The sequence below is a fragment of the Lates calcarifer genome, linkage group LG12 (genome assembly GCF_001640805.2).
Source record: "Lates calcarifer isolate ASB-BC8 linkage group LG12, TLL_Latcal_v3, whole genome shotgun sequence".
NCBI classification, from domain to species: domain Eukaryota; kingdom Metazoa; phylum Chordata; class Actinopteri; family Centropomidae; genus Lates; species Lates calcarifer.
In genome coordinates this window covers 16477449-16500571 of record NC_066844.1, presented here as the reverse complement: position 1 = coordinate 16500571, position 23123 = coordinate 16477449, and the positions used below count along the sequence as shown (strand labels likewise).

General features: G+C 41.5%; 1 protein-coding gene across 2 annotated transcripts in view; it reads right to left on the bottom strand.

Annotated features, from left to right (window-relative positions):
• prickle2b (prickle homolog 2b) overlaps positions 1-23123 on the bottom strand; it is an 87319-nt gene that overhangs the window by 44827 nt on the left and 19369 nt on the right. The window contains exon 1 of one of the 2 annotated variants that reach the window (XM_018700316.2): positions 3889-5029. The exons of the other annotated variant lie outside the window; for it this stretch is intronic. The gene's annotated coding sequence lies outside the window, so the exon portion shown is untranslated. Of the gene's footprint in view, positions 1-3888; positions 5030-23123 lie in introns of those variants that run through there. 2 annotated transcript variants of the gene reach the window in all.

Here is a 23123-nt window from a genome sequence, read left to right as displayed (position 1 = left end):
CAATCCATCTCTCAATGTGTAATGAACGCTTAACAGGACTGGAGGCAGCCCCTCAGCTTAAATGAACGCTACTTGGGCCACTTTCACAACAATGTCAAGAGATGGTGAAAGGAGATAGGTGAAGAACAACATCTGGGGCCTCTTTGATCACTGATGACTCTTTGTGGGAGGGAAAAGGAATGAGAAAAAAGTAAAGAGATGGAGCACGTCTGGACATATTTCTCTCTTTCTGTATGTGTGTTATCAAGGACAGAGATGACTCAACCATCCGCTGTTGAAAATACGGCATGGGCAAAAAACTCATTTCCTCCCTTGTCAGCGGAAAAGTTCAGACAGAAAAAGTTCAACTAGAGGATACCGAGGGCTTCCATTCTTCACCCATTCACCTTGTGGCGATGTATCTGCCCTACATCCCTCTAAAAACCGCTGCTACAAGGCCTTTTTTTTTTTTTTAAATCAACATTTTTGAATCTGGGTTGTATTTACAAAAAAACATCTTCAACTGTGAACCTTGAACAAAGCATTATTGTAGTGCTCAGGTCTCAGCATGACAGTGACATGATTTCCATGAGATTTATATGGTAATTGACTTAATCGCTGTAACTTAATCAAGGTTTTAGGCGGTAAACAGCAAGAAATTTGAGAACAGTGGGTGAACTTGTGGTTGAAATGGAAGAAAATGTCAAATGCTGTTCGTGCTAGCTTAACAGACAGTACTTTGACATGCTGGGCGTTGCTGAAGATGGTTGGTTTGGCTCCCACATGACAAGAGGGTCACATTCTTTGCAGAGAACCCCCTTTATTTCTTCTACAGTTTCATTCTTATTTCGTTTTCACATCCCCCTCACTTTACCAATTTTTTATGGTTTCATGGATTCCTTTCTGGTCCATTTTTTCCCCTTTCTCTGACCCTATTCCACTCCCTTTCTCTTTATTCATCTGCCTGAATCCTCTTATTCCCAAGCCACTCTGTATCTGTCTGCCTGCTTCTCCATCTTCCTCTCTCACACTCCTCCCCCTAATCACTCCCATCACTCTCGTGTGAAGAGGGGAGGGAAGCAGCCTCTTGTGTTTGACGGACAGGTCCTGAGTGCAGACATCTCCCCGTGGTCGACCTTATCACTGGCCAAGCTTGGCGTTGTTGAGTGGCAGTCTGCTTTTTCTAGCTGCACTTTTTGCCTCTGGTAGTCTCCAGAGCCCTGTGTATGTGTGTATGTGTGTGTGCATTTGTGTATTCCAACACATCTGAGACTAGGTCAGTAGTGATAAGATGGCTAAGTACACAAAGGACTATAATTGTAATCTGTTGTTTAATTCAAATTAGCCTGGTGCTGATATATTCCTTTTAATTGAAATGACCTTCAGATGTCATTCAGTGACTTCAGTGGGAATGAAAGGGGTTTTGTTTCAGTTAGCCCCCCTTCCCCCAAAATGGATTCTATCATAACTGTGACACAAACCAATTATCCAGTTTTTCTGCCATTTCATTCAAGTTCCATCCTCTCTGATCCCTCTGACGGTCAGTCTGAGAGCTTACGTCCGGCTACATATATATATATATATGCAGTGCGCATGCTAATATATATATATATATATATATATTAGCATGGCAACGATTAGCATTCAGCTCAAAGCAGCACTGTGCATCCTCACAGAGCTACTAGAATGCCTGCAAACGTCTTGTTTAAAAAAAAAAAATCTTCTTTGCATCCATGCTGGAACAATGTATGTTGCCAGGAGATGACGTCTCATTTTGAATATGTGAAGAATATAGTGGGAGGTGAAAATTCACAGCTGAGGTGTCAAGTGTTAGAAAGCTGAGTCTTCACAATAATAAGGACTTGTCTTAATAATTTTGATACCGATCACAGAGAGAAGAGGTATGACTGAGGAAAAAAGTGGTGCAATGATGATAGTGCTTTTGGAAAGGATAAAAAAAAATAACACTGTAAAAAGCCAATTTTTGCTACAGCAAACATTAAGTGAATGAGCTGCACAATTACAGCCCTTTTAGGGATCCTGATGATGAAATGTAATCAGGATTAAAATCAATGGGACTGATCAATGCAGCTCTAAGCTGATACACTGCTGTGAGCCAGCTCCTTCACATTGATTGGTTCACAGTGCACAAACGAAGGCAGCAGGTTTGGCAGCAGACAGAGGGTTGGGAAGTGGGGGGGTGAGGGGGGTTAAGGCGACCACTCACTCACCAAATCAATTGCCACACTCACTGCCCGAGTGACCACTCGCAGAATCCAATTCATTCATGCCTCTGTTTTCCATCCCCCACCCTCCCTCCTTCCCTGACCCCAAACGTTCATCTTCCTCTTTGCTTTAGTGAGCTCAGCAGATTTTGTTTCTCCTTCTTTACTCCTGTGAAACTTTGAAGTGAGGGATGTTTGTCTTGAGGTCTGGAAGGAAGTGGTAACAGGATGAGAGGGCAGGTCTTTCCACAACTGTCAACAAATCCATTTTATCTATTAATTCCGCTGATGATTTGATTTTCCTGTACACACACAAAGCTACACAATATATTCCCTAGCAACACGTTTAAATCAGTCAGCACAGAGGCCGTTTTTTTTTTTTGGGTTTGTTTTGTAGACGTTGTTGGTGTGGGTGGGTGCTCGCAGCCCAGGTGCAGAGACACTGCAAGCTCCATGGGGTGCAGGAAGCTGCAGGACTTGCTGCGCTCGAACTCCAAGCCCCCCCCCACCCCCCATTAGTCTTTTACCAGCCTCTCACACAAAGGTGCCATCAACAAAGCTGGCAGCATGTCTGTGTGGAATGCACTCTGGCAATTTACGGACACACTCAGACTGTCGAGCCAGCACTGGATCCCGCACGTGTAAACTGTTCTTAAACTTGTCACATCTGAGTTGATTTGAGGCAGAACACACACTTGAGGCTTTAGGGAGAGGAGTCTGGTAGTGAAACTCATAGCACTGACATATATAGGCATGCAGTGATACAGTCACACACATATATATACATGCACACTCTGGCACATGCAGACCCAAACACATGAAGCCACACATACAGAACTTGCGAGACAATAGTCTGCTTGGACCTAGCAGCCTGATATAGGTGTCCGGGTTAAAAATAAAAAAGGGAAGGCATGTCGCACAGCTGTGAGATGCTGGGAGATTTGTGTGCTGTCAGCCCACTTAAATCACAACAGCTGAGATGACAAGGCACTGGCTCTCAACTGCCTTTTCCTCTTCTCCCTTCTGTCGTTCAACTTGCTTTTTATTCCCCTATCACTCTAATTCAATCCATCACTCCACCTTTAGTCATTTTTCTTCCTCCTCTTCTCTCTCCCCTGACACACATTTTCTCACTTCTGTCTTTTTTCTCCTTGTCTAAAGATAAAGCCACCCACTCCTGACAACTACATTGGCAGCCCAACAAAGCAGCACCCGAGGGAATGGGAAGACAAGATTCAAGTGACGCTTTTACTCAGTTGTCACTAGTCGGTCATAATTCACGGTAAAAATCAGAGACGCAAAGGCACTCTAACTCACAGGCACAATCACTTAAAATTATGATCACACTCAGGAAAGCACACAGATGCTGGCAGACATGAAACACACACCACGCACCATAGATTGCTCAAACCATCATGGTATGCATGTCCTGCCAAAATGAAAACACTCAGCGAAGTCTAAATTGTCAAGATAAGTCAACAGTGTCCTTAAGAAAACTAACCAGTCACCAAGGGGATTAGCTATCCAGGCTGAAGGTGTCAAAACGCCAATTTTACACCACCCAGGGGAAAAATCTTGACACCCTGCCAAAGACAACTCTTCTCCACCAATCAGTGCCTCAGACGTCAGCACGAACAAATCAGCAGCTCAATGAAAAGGATGAAAATGTTTAAAAGTTACTCACCGCTTCCCGCTTCCCCCCTGGCTGTGCTGGGAACGAGGTGTGTGTGTGTGTGGGGGGGGGGACACTAAATGGCAAGAGGATCTTGGGGGATGGATTAGGGAGGGGGGGTGGCAGAGAGAGCAGGAGCAGTGCGGCAGCCTGAAGCAAACACTTTCAACGGCTCTCCCTAATTGAAAACGTCTGTTTTCATCTCGCTCAGATCGGTGAGCGCAGGAGAGAGGAGACGGAGAAGAAATGATTGCCTTGAGCTGAGGTGATGAGGAGGAGACGAACGATCCTGCTTGCAGATGGTCAGCAGGGTGTGAGTAAAACACCAACAGGAAGTAAGAGAATGACAGAGTTTTTCAACAGACAAATGCAATCAGGGGTGACCACCAAGCTGGTTGCTGAGAGGGCAAACAGTCCACAGCATTAACCCCTCCCACTGCCTGCCAACAGCAGTCAGCGTTTTTCCTTCCCCACATGCACTTAACCCGTAAAAAGTTCTAGCAGTTTTCTGTACTGACACCATGTGGAAACAGGAAGCAGAGTCAACTTCAAACATAAGAGACTTTACGGAAATCTGCAGGATCTTCAACCACAATTCAAGCACGAACAGACACAGCAACATTCCTGGGTGAAGCTTGAAAATGATCTGTACATTGTTATATATGACAAGAGCAATAGATGTGAGACAAGGTTGGTGGAAAGCTCTGACATCCAGGACTTAAGAGTTAGAGCTTGGTGATGCAACGCTATCTACCACACTTGACAATACATACATATATGTGGACAATTAGAGATTTTCCAATTTTCCTTTTAATTTAACAAAATGATACTAAATCAAAGCCCAGTTACCAAATTTTCCTTAAGCTTTCAACCATTTGAACATGGTCCTCATTGCTTGTCATGGAGATAGATTTGTTCACATGTTGAGTTCAGGAGCTGTTAACGTTCACTTTTGTGACTTTTCATTAGTGTTGGCTTAAAAGAGGAAGCATGAAAGCTCATTCTTGACCCATTAAAATTGTATGACTGACAAAACAAGCCTGAACTCATGGTCAGTTTACTAGCCTAGGATTTGCTGTTTTACAGCTGTGATGCAAGGGCACTGGAAAACACTAGTAAATTTACTTTGAGTTTAGAAATTTTTGTCAGTTTTTTATTTCAAAATTCAAGAATAACCTTTGTCAATCATCCCTTTTACATTTATGGTTGTATTAAGTCATTGTGGTCCGTGCTGCAAATTAAAGGAAAAGTGTATTTTGGGAAATGCGCTTATTTGCTATCTTCACTTTTGTGTGGTAAATTTGAAGTTAGATGCCAGGAGATGGTTAGCTTAGCTTAGCATAAAAACTGGAAAACTGTGGGAAATGGCTAGCATGAGGCTGTCCAAAAGTAAGAAAAAAGTACTATCTACCAGCACCTATACAGCTCACTAATTATCATATCATATAAACATAAAATAATATGTATCATATTATCTTATGTTTAGTCTGCACAAAAGCTGAGTATAATAACAGCATGTTGCAGGGACACTCCCAAAGCAATACTTTATTTATTTATGGGACTTTTGCATCACTGTGATGTGACACCTTGATTTGTCAGGTATTGAGCAAAAATTAAGCATTTCCATCAGACTGTTTTATCCATTGTTTCTCAATTGATTTTTCAGAGCTGGATTCTCAATCTAAGCTGCAGAAAAAAGAATTCAAAGGACGGATAATAAGAGTGAATGTAAATTTGATATCTTCTTGCATCAACAGGCTGAAAAAATTACTCTGGCTAACATCCTTGTGTTTCTAATTTATGTGGTAGCAGATGAATGTATCCAGCCGACATACTTTTGAAGTAGCAGTAGTGAGTGAAACAGTGCTTGATGCAGTGTCCTGTATTTTCCACACAGCAGCTCAGTATATGTGGCTTGAAGGCATGAATATAGTTTAAGCATGCGGTGTGTATGAACAAAACCTGTGTTTTATTGAATACAATTTGAATGCAAATTAGGTGTCTTCAGTTGTACAATGACTGATCTTTAAGTTTATAGTAGAGCACTGGTGTAGTATTCCCTCTTCAGCAGTCAATCAGTCTACTCTCCCTCCTGAAAATCCACAGGGGCAGCAGTATATGGAAACATCTGCTAGAGCACTTTTCAAAATCCCTCCTCTGTAGAAGTTGGACTAATGTACATTCAGTGAGCAATGGATAACTTAAATCAGCCCAATTTGACTGTGACCTTGTAATGGGTCTCTGGATGCCAAATCCTAAACTAACCATAGCCCAAAATGGCCGACTCTGAAGGGAGGTTCCCCCCTTCGCTGTCCCTCCCTGCCAGTCATATGTCAAATAAATACAGGAAGAGAAACGGTGAGGGAGAGAGTGAACACAGGAAAGAGCGATCTATCTCTGCGCAGTCCGAGGTTGAGGTTTCTGGCACTGTCAGCGACTGTGATGTGGGCAGAATGTCATCGCTCCGTCTGCTGTGCTCACACTGTGCACCTACTGTTCTCAGGAGTGTGGGATAGCCAGACTCACAGCTGTAAATCTTGAGGGATATCTGCAGAACAAGAACGTCTGAAGCCCAGAGAGGGGGGCGCCTGTCCACACCTGACAACAAAGACTTGTGTTGTTTCTGCTGAGTATATGCACAGGTATTCACCTCAACATCGACATTTCCCAAGCACAGATTCGTACACACAAATAAAGTAACACAAAGGCACCAAAGAAAACAAAGAGAGGCTGAGGTGAGGACAATTATGCTTACACAATGCCAGTCACCAGCCCTAATAATATACAATGTCTCAAAACATTTAGATAGATTAAATCAGTTACAGGCAACAAGCAAAAAACATCTCATGTTTCCTTTCCTGCTACTATGGAAACTGAACTGCTGCAGTCTGTATCACTCAGATCTGGTATAAAAGATTACCATCATGTTCAAAATATGCAGAGAATCACCCTGCTGTGCGAGGCACAATTGGTCCCATTTGTACAGAAGAAAACAGCAGAAATGACCAGGAAAAAGGGCATCACCTCACTGCACGCAAGAGCTCTCTTGCGACACAAAAGCCCTCACTCCTCAATTTCCTAATCACCGACCTAATGCTTTTCGAAAAATGAGACCATTCGTCACTGTTTAAAAAAAGACATGCGTGAAGAGGGCCTGAGGTGCGACCAGGAAGAAAGAGTAAAAAAAAAAGAAAAAAAAAAAGAAAAGCCCCCCTCGTTCATCCATCAACACAGAGAAGATAAGTCATGTACTGATCCCCCTCTTCCCTTCAGGAACAAATGAAGTTATCAATCAATCCCACAGTCCCACGGAGAGAGGGAAGAGAGGGCCAGAGGCAGACAGCGAGCAAAGCTGAGGCGGCCAAAAATACTGCAAGAATACAAGCTGATTGTTGTGGCCAGGAGGCCTGCAGCACAGTAGCATACAGCTGATTCTGTGTACACATCATTTACATATCAATGTTGTATTTGCATTCATTTGTATATATATGCAAGTCTCAATCACACAATGACACACATGAACAAGAGGTGTTTCTTGCACATTCATATTGATGTATTAAAGAGAAACAGTTACTGCTAATTAGGTCTATTAGTGTAATTCAGTCACCAGTAGGAAAATCTGTACAGGCTTGTCTACACAGAACATATACATGTAAAGCAGAAGTCATGGCAGAACAACAACAAAAAAAAAAGTTAAAACATATTAAGACCTCTAAACCCTTTCTGCAGCATAGGTCACCTCTCAGCACTTGATCTGCATGATGAATATGTATCAAACAATCTTCACTTTAGAAAGAAAATGCTAAATATGTTACTTTTAGTGGGCTGTAAGGTGGTACTTGAATGACACAGATTTAGTTTAGAAAGAACTGTAGAAGAAGTTTAGAAGTAGTATCCACACATATAAGTTTCTATGGATGTTTTGATTTGGACATGTTTTTTTTGTCTGTTCTTTTCTGTGACTCTGGATCTGACTCTTCAAGCCACTGCTGCCTATATAGATTCTTGGTGGAATATTAATTAAAGCTCCACTAATCAATATTTTTTTATTAACAACTAATCAAATGACTATGTCTGATGCAAAAGTAGTCGCTAGCAGTGATTAATCCGCCCAAATGCGAAATGATCTCCCTATTGTGTAGTTCTTCAGAGTTCTACAAAGCGCCTTGGCACCTTTCAGCTCATTGTTTCGGTTTTACCACCCAGCAACTTTACTGTTTTGGTCTTGCAGCTCTTATCAGCTGCATTTCCAGCACAATACAGACATAGTTAGTGACTACATGGTAAACACAATGCTAAATTTAGGAGCTAAAGCGCCAGATACTACTTTCAGGAACTGGTGGAGGGCAAAACAGAGATAAAAAGAGTGAATATTGTCAGGAGACTCCAAATGAATGCGAATGTTGCTTCATGTCTACTGCAGGTGAACATAGGCAAATGTCTGCTCACATGGTAGCCCCCGTATCTCAACTTTATAATGTAATAATATTTTTTTTTAATGACAGTGTGGTGATTAGAGCTACTTGTGCCACCCCAAGTGGCCAAAAAAAGGAAGAAGCTTTAAGAAGATGACAAGAGCTCTTAAATTGTCTTTTCCAATTTTTGCGCAGTTGTTAGATATATATAAATGCTTCTAGAATCAAACACCACCATGATGACATAATATGCTGCATACCCTGACCAGGCATAAAAGACAGAACCACGAACCACGAACCATTAGAATAAATATATAGAACAGAAATGTATTTTTACTAAATAGCCAGATTCTGTTGCAGAGTAAAGTAAAAAAGTAAAAGAGGCTAAAAAAAAAAGAAAGATCAGTTGCTATGCCTACCTGTGCTATGCCTTACACAGAGAACATGCAGGCTACAGAAAGCAGATTTTGCACAAAGAGGGTTGCAGCTATTTCAGTCAATTGTGAAGTCATTATGTCATGTTGAAAATGGGCTTTGGATAATTATGGGCAGAACAGAGTGTGATAAGTATCAAAATGATAGTGCACATTATAAAAGAAACTCTCCCTTCCCTCAAAACCCCCAGACAGAAATAGATTCTTTTAGATGAGCAGATAAAGACAATGTTTCAAGATTTAAACCAGGACCTTCACCCGAAACATTTGCTTAATGAAATCAGTAAAGTCTGCATATGTGCTGTCTAGACACTCTTCAAGGCTATGCTTATCACATGTAGCCACAAAAAGGCCTGGAATTTGTCTTGTGACCCAGTATGTCCACACAGCTCACCAGTGAACTCATCATCTCATGGTTTCTGGCTGTCAGTTCCCTCAGCTTATTAGCTTGGCTGCGTTTCTCCCTCACAGAGCGTGATGGGTGATGAGAGGAGTGGTGAGGCCGAAGACCACGAGCTGAGCTTCGGCCAAAAACGATTTGGAAAGAGAAAGAAAGACAGAGGGGGGTAGAAAAAAGGGAAAGAGAAGAATAAGAATAGAGAGGGACAGATTGAAATATTTGTGCTTTTGTTTGAAGGAGAATAAAAATGCAGAACGATGAGGAAGGAGAGAGGCAAATAAATGGACTGTGAGGCTGGGAGAGAAATCAAGAGACTGAAATAGAGAGGGATGAGAAGAAGGAGTTTGCACCCGTTCTTCTCTTCTCTCTGACTTGGCACCCAGCCTTTTGGCAGAACCTGTGGTATCCATTGCACATGGGTAACCCTGTAGAGAGAGAGGGACAAACACATACAAACAAAGGGAGCAAAGTTAAAGCAACACTGCAAACTTCGAGGGGATTTTCAAGGCAGGGTGCTTTTTTTCAAGATATAAAAAACAAAGTCTGAGGCATCACACTGCAGCTAACCAAGAAGCCAAAATTGGAGCTTATTAAACAAAATAATTTTCACAGCTGTTTCCGATCTGTTTGTGCTTCACATGGACCGAGGAGAGGAGAGGAGGGGGATGGAAAAGTGAGGAAATAAAAGGAAGAACAGAAGCACGCAAAAACGCAAGAGAGGGGAAGGAGAGGAGATGCTGACTGCCGCTTTCACCACAACTCAATGGCCAATCACCTTTTAATTCCACACACACACACACACACACACACACACACACACACACACAGAACACACACAGAAACACAGGATCTTCCAAGAGTTAACAACGCCCTCGGTGAGCTCTTGAGAGCCAATCCCTCTACTTAGAGTAGGGCTTAGATTTCACAGTGCCCAGCTGTTTCACTTGCACAAGTAAAGCCCATGAAAATTCCTGCTTACAGTGACAAGGCATCACTATGGACACACACATACACATAAATTGACGTACACATCTACTCAGGGGAATGAGCTCAAGGCAGAGGAAGTTCAAGCCATTAACTTCATAAGGGGTCTTCTTTCTTCTATTTCTTTTAATCCTTTTTTCTCTCCTCTTGTCTCATCTTTCAATCTGTTCCCCTCTCATTCCCTCAATGGGACTTAAATCACTGGGGAATAGTGGACACACACACACACACACACACACAAATTTACACACTCCCACATACAGTTTAGCAGTCCACCCAGTTAGCCTGCGTGTCATTATTAACTGTCCCGTCCACCTCCAACAGAGTAAACACAGGCTAATAACCTGTTCACAGTGGCTGTCAGAGCTGTCAGTCAAACCAAACAGGAAGACGGCACATTAGGCTAAAGCAAACACCGGCTGTATGCTTGATGATAAAAACTTGCTGCAATAAGTTTAGTAGAATTGTGTCTTTGCACAAGTTACATGGACATGATGAATACAGATTTCAGCTTGATCTAATTTCATACAACACTTTTCAGGAGATGTGGGAGGATGGGTAAAATGGTATATGACTTATATAGCACTTTTCTAGTTGCATCGACCACTCAAAGCGCTTTACAAAACGTGTCACTTTCACCCATTCAAACACACATTATACAGCTCTTGCTCTATTCTACGAAGCGCCCTAACAAATGGACACCCATTCACATACTGATGATACACACATCTGGGGTTCAGTATCTTGCCCAAGGATATGTTGGCACTGGAGAAGCCGGGGAACGAACCATTAACCTTCCGATTAGTGGGCGACCCGCTCTACCTCCTAAGCCACATGCAACAAGAAATAGACTTTACCATTTGTACCATTTAAAGGTGCTATATGTAAGTTTTTGCTATTGCTACACAGCCAACATTAGCATTAGCACCGGTTTACTTGCAGGTCTAGAGGAATCACATCAAGTTAAGCTTTAACATTCATTCCTTTACTCGCCAAGAGCTGTCTCCCCCTGCTGAGAGCAACAGCAATGTTAACTCTTGTTTTGCTTCTACTGTCTTCTACTGAAGTTAGCATGCTAACCAGCTAGCCCAGCCCATCCACACAATACTTTAGCAATAGTCAGTCACTGAAGAGTCCAGCCTCCCCTCAGTCCAACATGAGTGGATGTAGTAGAGCTAGAGTCTAGAGAGTGTGTTCTAAACTCATGTCTGGTAAATGCACAGATGGCCAAGGCTCTTGGTAAATAATGCTAATGCTGGCTATACATAGCAACAGCAAACATTTGGCAAATATAGCAATGTGGTGTGCCCAATGGGTCCATCCCTGGGCCAGTATTATTCCTTATTTATGTAAATGATTTACAGAACATGTCCAAGTTTCTCTCATAATTGTTGCAGACATTATCATCAAATATATCTGGTGTAGTTAGGAAATTAAGTTATTTTTTTAGACAAACTATGTGTTCTCATGCTTTATATGAGCTAGCAAGTATTGCACATTTTTCACAATCCCTCCAAGTTTTCCCTGTCCAAAAACATATTGTTAGAATTACAACCCAGTGAAATCCTCCCTCCTCACTGGATCCTTTATTTCTGGAAACTCAACATCTTACAATTTATGATATCAATATTTCCAAATATGTACTTTCATACACAAGATACAATTCAAAGAGGGAAATCTTCCAGATAAATTCATGGATGAACAAACAGCCAAATCTTTGTACTTTGACAGCCAAGTGTGCTGTTCAAAGTTCTCAAGCTAGAAAGTTAAACTCTAAAAGCTGATTTGTAGTTGTTTTCGAGAAGACTGTCTGCTAAGTGAATCACATACCAGTCAGGGTCATCACATCATCAACCATCTATGAGCACTCCTCCGCGGGAGTCCTGAGGATAATACACACACACTAAAATACGTGCACACACACTTAGCTGAGTAATCAACCATTGGCTGTGATTGCAGACAGTCCATCTGCAGTACGTTCATGTTCATGTTGGGCATTAAACACACCACCCCATCACAGACAAAGAAGGTATCATGATATCAGACACACACACACACACACACACACACACACACACACACACACAAACTCTAATCCAGCCATGTCTGATTAGGCCATGACCTGTGTGAACCCTGACCTGCTTGGATTATCTGTGTGTGGGGTCATATTTGTGTGCGTGTGTCATGGTGATACACTAATACACAGTCATTCACTTTCTGAATAGAGTGACGTAGATATCTCTAGCTCCAGCTGTAATTCATGATCTAACCACAAATTTCAAAACAGATTTTTCCCAAAATTTCTCCATATAAGGTTTGTGCTTGTGTCATCTGTGTACAGTGTCTTCATCTGTGTCAGGTTTTGTGTGTGTGTGTGTGTGCAGCTGTGTTGTCTGCGTGGGTGAGATGCTGCCTTTGTTTATCACCGCAGCCACATTGATGAACTGTGGCTGAAAAGCCTCATGCCATGTAAATCCTAACAACAAGTCCTTTCCCTCCTCAGACCACGCAGGGGGAAAAACGGGTGGAAACCTCCCTCAGTAACCAGTTCCAAGTGTAACACTCCAAAGCTCTTGCCATACACACAACACATGCTTTGCTCTCCAGTGTCATTAAAAAGCCATCTCCTCCCTCTCTCGTGCGCCCAAACAAATACAATCATAAATTGAGAACAGGGCGGAGGGGCAGAAAAAAAAAATCCCACAAAATGGAGGCGCTCCATTTGTGGTGACTGTGGCTTCACAATATGGGATTGCTGGTGTGTTTCCAAAACAGGCACGTGGCCCCCTGTTCTGACAACAGCTGAGGCCCTAAGACCCCCCCCCACACACACACCACACACACCACACACACACCACCCACACCACACACACACACAGGTCTCCAGGGATCAGCTCTGTGTGACACAGTGACACAATCAATCAGTGGATATTGCTTCTATTGACAGTCCCCAGAAGAGTCTCCTTCTGTTTGATGATCTGTCGCCCTTGTTTTTGTCTCTCTCTCTTTCTTCTTGCGCAGCTTTTTGCTCTGTGGTTTCTTCGTCCTTCTTTCAATCTTAAACCGACCTTTGAGTCCATATCCATTTTCCTTCCACTCTTTCATATTGAATTTCTCTTTGTCACCACCATCCACTCTGCAAACCTATCTTTCTTTTTTCATTTCCGCTGCCATTTGAAGAAAATACCACATACAACCATGCAGACAGGAACACACACACACACACCCTACAACAACAATTCATTGATCCTAGCCCCTAACCCAATCAGACAACACAAAACGATTCCTTCCTTTGGGGGGAAGGAATAAGGGCATGGGGAGGGGAGTCATAGCACAAGGGCTCATGCATATTTCATATCTACTATGATACACTTTCTGGTCCATGCATAATGCAGACACTGTTTAAGGATGAGCTTTGGGGGTTGGGAGGGGATTTTAAGTTGGGGAAATGAAACGGAAAATGAGATAGCACCAGCTAACAGCCCATCACTCCATAATTTGAGCGCAGCGTGTCTGCACACAAACACCCGACATCCAAACTCAAAGTCTCCCTTCCAAGCCATTCACCAGAACAAAGGGTAAATGGTAGACTAATTTGAACTGATCCTGCTATTTCAATTTGGCGGAGACTTCATATGTGGTGTACAAGATGTGTTAACTGGACCATCATGTGTATCTCTATTCAGTGGAAAATAGGCAAAGGTCAGTGATTGCTGGTTCCTGACTGTTGACTGTACTTTGTCTGAGATAATTGGGTCTTATTTTCATGGTTTTTGACATAATTTCTCTTATTAGCATTACACTCACAGAATTAACTGTTGAGGTATGGAAAATTGGTGCTAAAGTGCTAAAAGAAATCAAAAGGGGCAGGCTAACACCCCTGTTAGCTAAACTGATGTGGAAGAAGAAGTCAAACAGTAAATTACTGAAACAGAAAGTTTACAGACCAACCTTTGGGTTCATCTTTGGCCTACATACACTGTGCACATACTGTTCTCATGTCCACTGAGGGATCATTACCTGGCTCAGATCATCTGGCTTAATTGTTTATTAACAACTTGTAGCAATGTCACCATGTTCCCATATTGTAGCAATTACTTTAGTGAGTACAATATGATCAAAACTATAAAAAAGAGGTCCAAATTGTAATAAAATGGAATTAACCTTTAGCAGAGGGAGGTAAAGCGAATTAGCTACTACACAGAAACTGTCAGACTCTCCTCTGGTACTCCTCTTCCTTGAATTCCCCTCATGTGTACGATCCACTTCCAGTTAACCAGATGTCATATATCAGCCTCTCTGTGAGGAAGCCAAGCCACTTGTCCCATCACAGAGGCTTTCAAGGCATATGGCCTGAACATCCTCTGTATTCTGACTTAACATTCAACAGAGTACTGCGAGTAAAAGGGGGTCAATAATTTCACCATGACAAAGGAAATCCTTTCTCTTTAGTGGCCTTAACAGAAAGCTGCTAAAATGCCTAATTCCTCTACTTTATCAGTGGATGTACATTTAGACAGGAAACAGAGTCAAAATGGATACTGGAGGAAGAAAAGAGTTTAAAACGGTCTATCACTCAGATGGAAACAAGGCAATAAGCTTTCTGGCAGCAGCCTGTCAGTTTAACGAGGCTTGATGTTGGCCTTCCTCTCTCTTTATGGCTTCACTTTCCCTCCTTTTCTCAATGAGTGATTCTCTCACACTCTCTGTTTTTCATCCTTTTCTGGCATCCTCTTTCCCCCTGTTCTGTCTTTCTGCCTCTTTCTCTCTGGTCTGGGATTACTGATAGTTTGGGGAGACATTTAAGTAGTAAATGAGCAAGTTGAGCTTTTGTTATTTCTTCTTCAATCCAAACCTCCTCCTTCCTCCCACCAGATGCACAATGCACGGAGAAGATACCGGAGATTCGTTTCCGTGTGCCACTTGGGATGTCCACAATCCATTTCCAGTCAAACAGATGTCATATATCAACCTCTCTCTCTGAGGAAGCCACGCTAGGAGAGAGAAAGGGAGCGAAGGAGGGAGGGAGGGAGCGGGGAGGAAAATAAGGAGGAACAAAGGAATGATCAGGGAGGCTTTTGAAAGGCAGCAAGCAGCTCCGAGTCAGACCCCACATGCTACAACACAAGCACACACACATGAACACACACAGTAGGATTGTAACAATGGTGAGGATGTGGTTACCACACCATTATGCAAACTCTCCTTCCTCACACAATCCTCACCTCTACCTTTCCTCTACCCTCATCCCTCCCACTGTCTCCCACTGTCTCTGGTAAACAGTAAAGAAAGTAATTTGAGGTGAATTTACTCACTTTTCCACTGAGAGACTACCCGTTGTGTTTTTGCTTTCTGGCTAAAAGGCACCATAAAGGTTGTCAGATGGGCTCATTATGATTTGTTGGTGCTGAGCAGAAGTCATCAGTCACAATGGAGGGAGGGGGTTGGCTGGCTATACGGCTAGATGGTGGTTAGATAGATGGCTAGCTTAATGGACAGATGAATGACCCCCATACATCTGGTGTTAGGATACAGACAGGGTAATTAGATTCTAATTAGATAGTGGAGAAATGCATGAAATCCAACTTTAATTGCACCCGAAAGATCAAGGTTATCCAAGTGTGCCGTGAAGTAGTTTGAGGTACACTAGACAATATTAGAGACAATGTCTATATTTAAAATGTATGCTCAATGCACTAAATTTGTAAATAGGAACTATACGCAGACAGAAAATGCATATACAGACCACATACAGCAGGTTTATGATGCTTTATTCAGCCATAGCAGTGCTTTCAGCTAAATCCTAATGTCAGCATGATAACATGCTGATTAAGTAAATATCATATTTACAATGTTTACTATCTTAGTTTAGCATGTTACCATGCTAGAATTTCCTAATTAGCGCTTAACACAAAGCACAGCCGAGGCTAATGGGAATATCATTAGCCTTATAGGTATTTGGCCATGACCAAAAGTACTGGATAAACTGTTTTGACTGAATTCATCTTGAGAGGAACATGAATATCTGAATTTTTCCCCACTCTGGACCATGGTGGGGAACTGTTTGACCAACATTACCCTCCCTGGAGTCCAGCTGTTTTTGTGGATTAAAAGTTCACTCCTTCCACTTCAAATACTAGCAAATGAAATGGAATAACATAAAATTACTCAAGAATGAGGAACAAGTAAGACAACCAATCACCCACTTTATAAGGCCTCAATTATACTCCCTTAAAAAGGTGCACAGAGTTGTTGTATACTTCTTTCTAGTCCGCTTGGAGTCTACTTGGAGGAACACATGAACAGTTGGGGGAAGCCTGTGAATATTCTCATTTATCCAGGTCATAGTTATCTCAAGGAAGTTTAATCGAAAGCAACTGGACTTAGTTGTAGTCTATGAAGACGTTTCACCTCTCATCCAAGAGGCTTCTTCACTTTGTGTTCGCATCTGACCAGGCTGGGACTGGTCCAACTGGACCAGTGCCAGCCTGATTCCCAGTATCAACTTCCTTGATACATGAACAGTTGGTGTTCTTGTAGCATAGCAGCGACGTGGAAACAACAAATTTGGGGTTATATGGATGTCCACACAGAGCCATGTACACCCCGAGATGACAAAATTTACATCCCTTACGACCCTCACATACGCAGAAAGTATAACTCTAGTTTAAGGATGACTCAAATTTCATTGTGTGCACCAAATGTGCCCCCCCCCCCGGTACGTGGGTGGGTTGTGTTTGGGTGGTCTGGTACTCAGAAGACATGCAGGTTCAATGAACAGGAAAATCTGAATATGTTTGTCTGTTCTTGTTTGTCTGCATCTCTGCCTGATGCATGCTGGGTTAGGATCTGGTCCTCCATTAACCCTGAACAGCTGGAAGACATAAATGATGATTGGATGCATGTAAATATGATTAAAACACATCAGTTCTAGACCTAGAACCTAGAAGTGATGGGTGAACAATGGATGGGTGGATGGGTGGATGGAGCGTGACATGTGTTATAAATCTAAGATCTTGCTGTAAATTAAGTTTGAACATCGCATTGACAACCCACTGGGCTGAAATGTACTGTACATCACATACAAGGATAATTACAAAGTGTTGAAACAAAAGACATCAATTATGCATAGTCATGAGCCATTATTGTGCGCTTAGTGACAAACTTCTACATATTGGAAAATCATGAAAAATAGATTGTGGCACTGAATGTGACATCGAACACATCACCACTCATGAACAGCCAAATGTAGCTTCATCTGTCCACTACCAGCACAAACTGTACCACTTCATGTTGATATTCATATCTGAAATGAACATCAGGACTTTGACTGACAGCCAGTTAGGCCGAGAGGAGAGGAGTTAGACGCCTGTCAGTGTATGACAATGACTGTAATTTCTACCTCTAACCGTCACCCCCATCCCTCCCCTTATCCTCCCCTCCTTCTCTCTCTTCTCTCACCCCCTGTCTGTCTCCGTGCTGGTGTCCTATCTGTGTCCAGGATTTGCTGTTCATGGTTCAGAGCTTCTATCTGCCTATGATGATTCCCTTGAGGCGCCATGAGACAGTGAGAGAGAAAAAAATCTCATTAAAAAAGGGATCATCTGCTGTCAACTATACCGGCTTGGCCCCAGCCGAGCTCGGACACAGAGATAATACAAATGGCCAAAAAAAAGACCCACCAGTAATTTGGAGTCCTGCCAGGCTGCACACTGTTTTATGTCAGCTGTATATTGGACAATGTAGTTTATTGAAGAGGAAAGACTGGGAAACCTCAAAACAAGTAAGCATACTGTATGAAAATCTGCTGATGGAAATATCTGCTATTAATGTTTTTTTTGTTCCCGTTACTTAATATATAATAAAACCATGAAATAATGATGATTAATGAAATGAGAGCTGAATAAGATCACAGAAAGCCTGTATGAGCGCTGCTCTTCTATCTGAGACACTACATAGAAAAAGAAGAAAGTTTATTCTGCTGACATGAAAAATAAAGTTTGAAATGCGGAGAATTCTTTCTTTTTGGTCTGTGAAAAGCAGTGAAGCTTGATTTAATTGCTTGATTTGAGGCGCTGGTTGAAATTGGATACTTGATTAGATCTCATGAGAAGCTGCATAGAGAGGAGAGCATTAGCTGTTTTAGGTCTGCAAATGACTATTTTTGCGATCAGTGAACCTGTTAATAATATTTGCAAGTTAATCGATCCGATTAAAAAAACAAACCTATTAAATTTGAAATGGTATGAAATCAAGGAAGGCAAAGCTTGAGAAGCTGGAAACCACCAAATGTTTGATATAAACATTTTCCGTGGCATTCCGACATTTCAGCAGGAGAAGCTCAGGTGGAACTTAGAACATTAACATTTAACTGGGCCATAAGCAGCACACAACAGACCTATTTCATGGCAGACATTTTGACAAGTTATATAGCAGGAAAGGTCCAAGTGTAATTAATTACACTAATATGGGCTGAAATCCACTAAGTGTTCAATCATTTGATCATTCAATCCAATGAAAACAGTTGTGTAGTGTTCTCTATAGCTCTGGCGGAGCTACTCAAAGTTTCAGAAAAGTAATCCTGATGATATCATCAAAGCACTCTGCCACAGATGGATGTGGAAAATGACCGCTGTGTGACTCTACACCTGTCTATGTATCATATTCACAAAATATCACAAGGCTAAAAAATGAAATTAAATGAAAAATAAAATTCAGTTACAATTTCATTTGATTTCATTTATGATATTATTTAATTTCACTGACTTTACTGATTATTGAGTTTATTTTCATTTAATTAGTGTATTCATTCATTTAATTATTTATTTATTTTTAAATGATGTAATCAGTTAATCAATTTCATTTGATTACCTCATTTAGATGAAAAAAAAACAAACAATTTAATTGAAACCTGTCTGACCCAGTGTAGTTCCTCCTCATGCTCCTATATAGAAATGAATAATGGATTTCACATTCACTAGCACACACAGGTCAACTGTCAACCAATCACTATGGTAAAGTGAGGAAATTAATTCAGATACTGTGATAAATTCTCTGCTGTCCTGACTCCCCACTCTTCACTTAGAGCTCTCTTCTCAGAAAAATGAATAAAAGCAATAGGCTTACATGAAAATCCTTTGAACATTAACTCATTGTAAAGTCAAACTACAATAACTTTCTAATTGCCTTTTTTTTTTTTTGCAAAGTCTTAAATTTCTCCTCTTCCTCGCTGCTGTTATTGAAGAAGAAAAAAAACTTCTTCAAACCAAAAATAATCTTCTAAATGTGCCTTGCTGCCCTATTTTTCCAAATGATACTATTCACACCACTTGCATTGCAAATTTTCACCTGAAAAAGGTTGCCTCATTCCAAAAAATATTCCTCTCTCAAATTCAGCATTCATTAGCTGGAATTAAAGTGAGGTTTCCTTTTGCACTACAAAGGTTGGAACCATGAAGATGTAAATCAATGCGAAAGTGCAAATGGGAGATCAAGAGAAAAACATGAGGGAAGGAGACAGAGAAAGAGGGACTTCAAAGTGTTGCTGTGTGGAAAAATAATCACTTCTTCTGGTGGCGGTGGTGCAACAGGTCACCATCTCAGTGTACAAAGATGGTTGTCAGCAGCCAATTTGCAGCACCCGGGGACTGAGCGGATACCCTCGCACACTTTTTCCCGCCATTGTGTTCCCCCTCCCTCCGCCTTCTTTCTTGTGGAAAGCAGCAACCCTCAAAGGTTTAGCGTGCTGAAACGCCCCGCTTCTGTATCTTCTCACACTCATCCAGTGATGATGTGACCTCTCCTCCCTGGTGTCTCCAAGTCAATCCTTATTTCCTCTACATCAAAGCTCCGCCCCTGTGAGGTGCTCTGTAGCGGACAAACGAGTGCTCCTCTCAGGTGGCTTAATCTGAGGTGACGCTCTAATGAAGCCAACACACAGTATGGTTTTGGCAGAAAGCAGGCGTCCACCAGAGCCCTGTTTGGTTTCCCACCTACATCTCGATCCGGGCTCAGTTTCCTAGTCGGACATGGAAACTGCTCAGTGTTCAGAGCTCAGGAGAGGCCTGAATGGCAGATGAATCCCACACGGCTCATTAGATCCAATCTAGCAGATTAATGCTAGTTGATCAGGACAGCCAACCTGCACCTATACTTAATAAGTGAGCTCTAACAAGCAGCTGGAGAGTGCATGTGGCCCAGTTTACATTAGCAGATTGCAAGAAGAGAGATGGAATAAAGGTCGAGAGGGTTTAACAGTGTGTATATGTGTGTGCGAGAGTCGGCGTGTGTGGAGCATGAGCCAATATGTACTATGTGCCTGTGCATGTGTGTGCATAGACCATATGGAGAACAAATTAGACACCACACAAATCACTGAAAAGTCTGGTGTGTTGAGCAGGAGTGGCCTTGGATGCTTCTCCAGCTGTGGGATTCGAACAACGCTGAGGGGAACTGTCCATACCTGCCAGAACTGTAGGGCTATTGTGTCAAGGCAGGATGTTCTGTCTAGTGTTTCAAAGGTGGAGAGAAATATGTCTTTACTCTAAGCGCTGTCTTTGAAAGTTGGTAAGTGAAATACACTCTGAAAAAGTGACGTTTGGCTGCCTTCTTCCAAGTGTATTCAATGACATAGTATAATAAAAAAAAAAAATTCAGGGGACATAAAGACAAGAACTTGTGAAAGAGAAGCTGTCAACGGCAAACAGCACACATCCCACACAGTGGCTCAGGACAGCACCTCATATTATATCCACCTCCACACTACCACAGCTCTGCTTCAACCTTTTTCCATTAAGGAGCTAAAAAACAGTCTCCTAAAAGAAATAAATTGATGCTGTCGCAATTCAAACCTATTTCAGGACAAAAATTGCAGTGAAATGGGATGACTCATGCCACAAAGACCGTCAGAAATATCACTGAGAATAGTTGAAGAACAAGCCACCGTGACGCAAGAGTGGAAAAAGAGAGAACAACAGCAGCAGAGTGGGTGTAAAAAAAAAACAACAAAAACAACAACAACAAAAGACAAAAACACTTGAACTGAAGAAATCACATTTTTCTGCATGACGACAGCAGAGAGAACAAACATGTTTCATTAAGACTGCTGACCTCAGTCTTTAAAAAGGTTAAGTCCCTATAAGGACTCTGATTGAACTTGGCCGAGGCTTTTGAGATGAATGGCTCTGATTATTCATTGACTGGACCAAGGGGCTGATTGCTCTTAATAAGCAGACTGATCATGAGACAATATAAAAATGTTACTAACTCTAGCCTCTAAAAAAAAATCAGGTTAGCTTGCCCACTCACAGCACGGTGCTCGCTGTGATTACACAGTCCATACAGGATCTGCACAAACTGCTTAAAGTCAAGAGGAAACCCAGAGCAAAGAAATGGATTTCTTTCAAAGGTCTTCAGACAACTTTGTGTGTTTCTAGGCTTGCTGTCATGCTGTAGAGTGAAATTACAGGCTGATCAGGTGCCTCTCTGATGATACTGCAGGATGGATAAGAATCCTCTATAAACATCTTAAGGCCTAAAACCTTTGCACAGTACTGTATGTACACATATGGAATATAAATCCCCGCACCATACTTCCATTTGGTGATTTGATGATGGTGACGAAGTGCACTGTCCAACATGTCACTCCAAATTGTACCATACATGTTCAACTAGACTGACATCCACTAAAAGTCAAGGCAGAAGCTTGTGATTAGCACCGTTTTCCTATTAAACCATTGCATGACCCTTTGTGCTCTGAATTTTGAAATATAAGGTACCCATGGATGTATAGACAACTATTATAGGATCACTTTGATAATGCAGAAAACCTAAAAATATGATAATTCTCAGGCAAGTTCTGGAGTTATAAGGATTGTAAATTTCATTAACATAAACTATGATTAAATATGTTAGTCAGCAACCTTTTCTTCCATGACTAAGATGAGACAATGAGACGGCACCAATCGAAAAATATGATAAACACCAACTGATGAGTACAACACAATTACAGCTCTGCAGACCAAAATCAACAGCTTTCTGGCACAATCCTGACAAAACTGAACATTATAAGAGTAAGATTTATTATAGAGCTGTTGTTCAGGGTCCTGACTGACATCAGGATATGGAAAGAGTTAGATTGCGCTGGATTTGCTAATGTTGCTGCATCTTTCCAGATTTTACTATTTTTTAAAATTCTCTTTCATGTCTAGATGTATTGCTTAAATTAATAACATCAGACCAGAGGCCCTCTCTGCAAAGCTGCATTCTTAATCATTCAACCTGTCATTTTGTGGCTTAGTTGCATTTTTTTTAAATTTTCTTTTAGCCTAAAATCAGTTTGGTGAGATCTCAATTTAAAGCAGTTTGCTGAAGTTTGACTAAAATATTCATTCTAATTTTGACTAAAACCTAAATAAAATGTTAACACTGTAAACTGATCTTTTAAGGGCTAAAACAAAGACTTTAGACTTTAATCAATTAAAACTAAAATAAAATAAAAAAGGGTGAGGTTTACTAGATATGATTATCTCAAGGAAGTTTTAATCAAAAGCAACTGGACTTAGTTGTAGTCTAGGAAGACGTTTCACCTCTCATCCAAGAGGCTTCATCAGTTCGTGTTCGCATCTGACCAGGCTGGGACTGGTCCAACTGGTTCAGATGCGAACATGAACTGATGGCAGGCTTGCTAAATATGATTAAAACTTTTTATCTCAAGACTAGGGCAAAGACTAAATTGAAAAATATAGCTGTCAAAATTAAGAGTTTTAAAGTACCGCAACTGTTTTTCACCTCATGTGGCCTCTCCCTCTATGCCCCACTTTCAACTCCCCTATGCACTGCTGAGAAAGTGGCCTCATAGTCTGAAAACCTCTGGTTTATCACAAAGATCAGGGGGAAACAACTAGCCTGACTCTGTTCTCTGTCCATTTTATTATCTTTGGAGCGAGCCAGGCTAGCTGTTTCCCATTTTTCAGTGATTATGCTAATCTGTCTGTTTGTTGGTGGTAGCTTCAT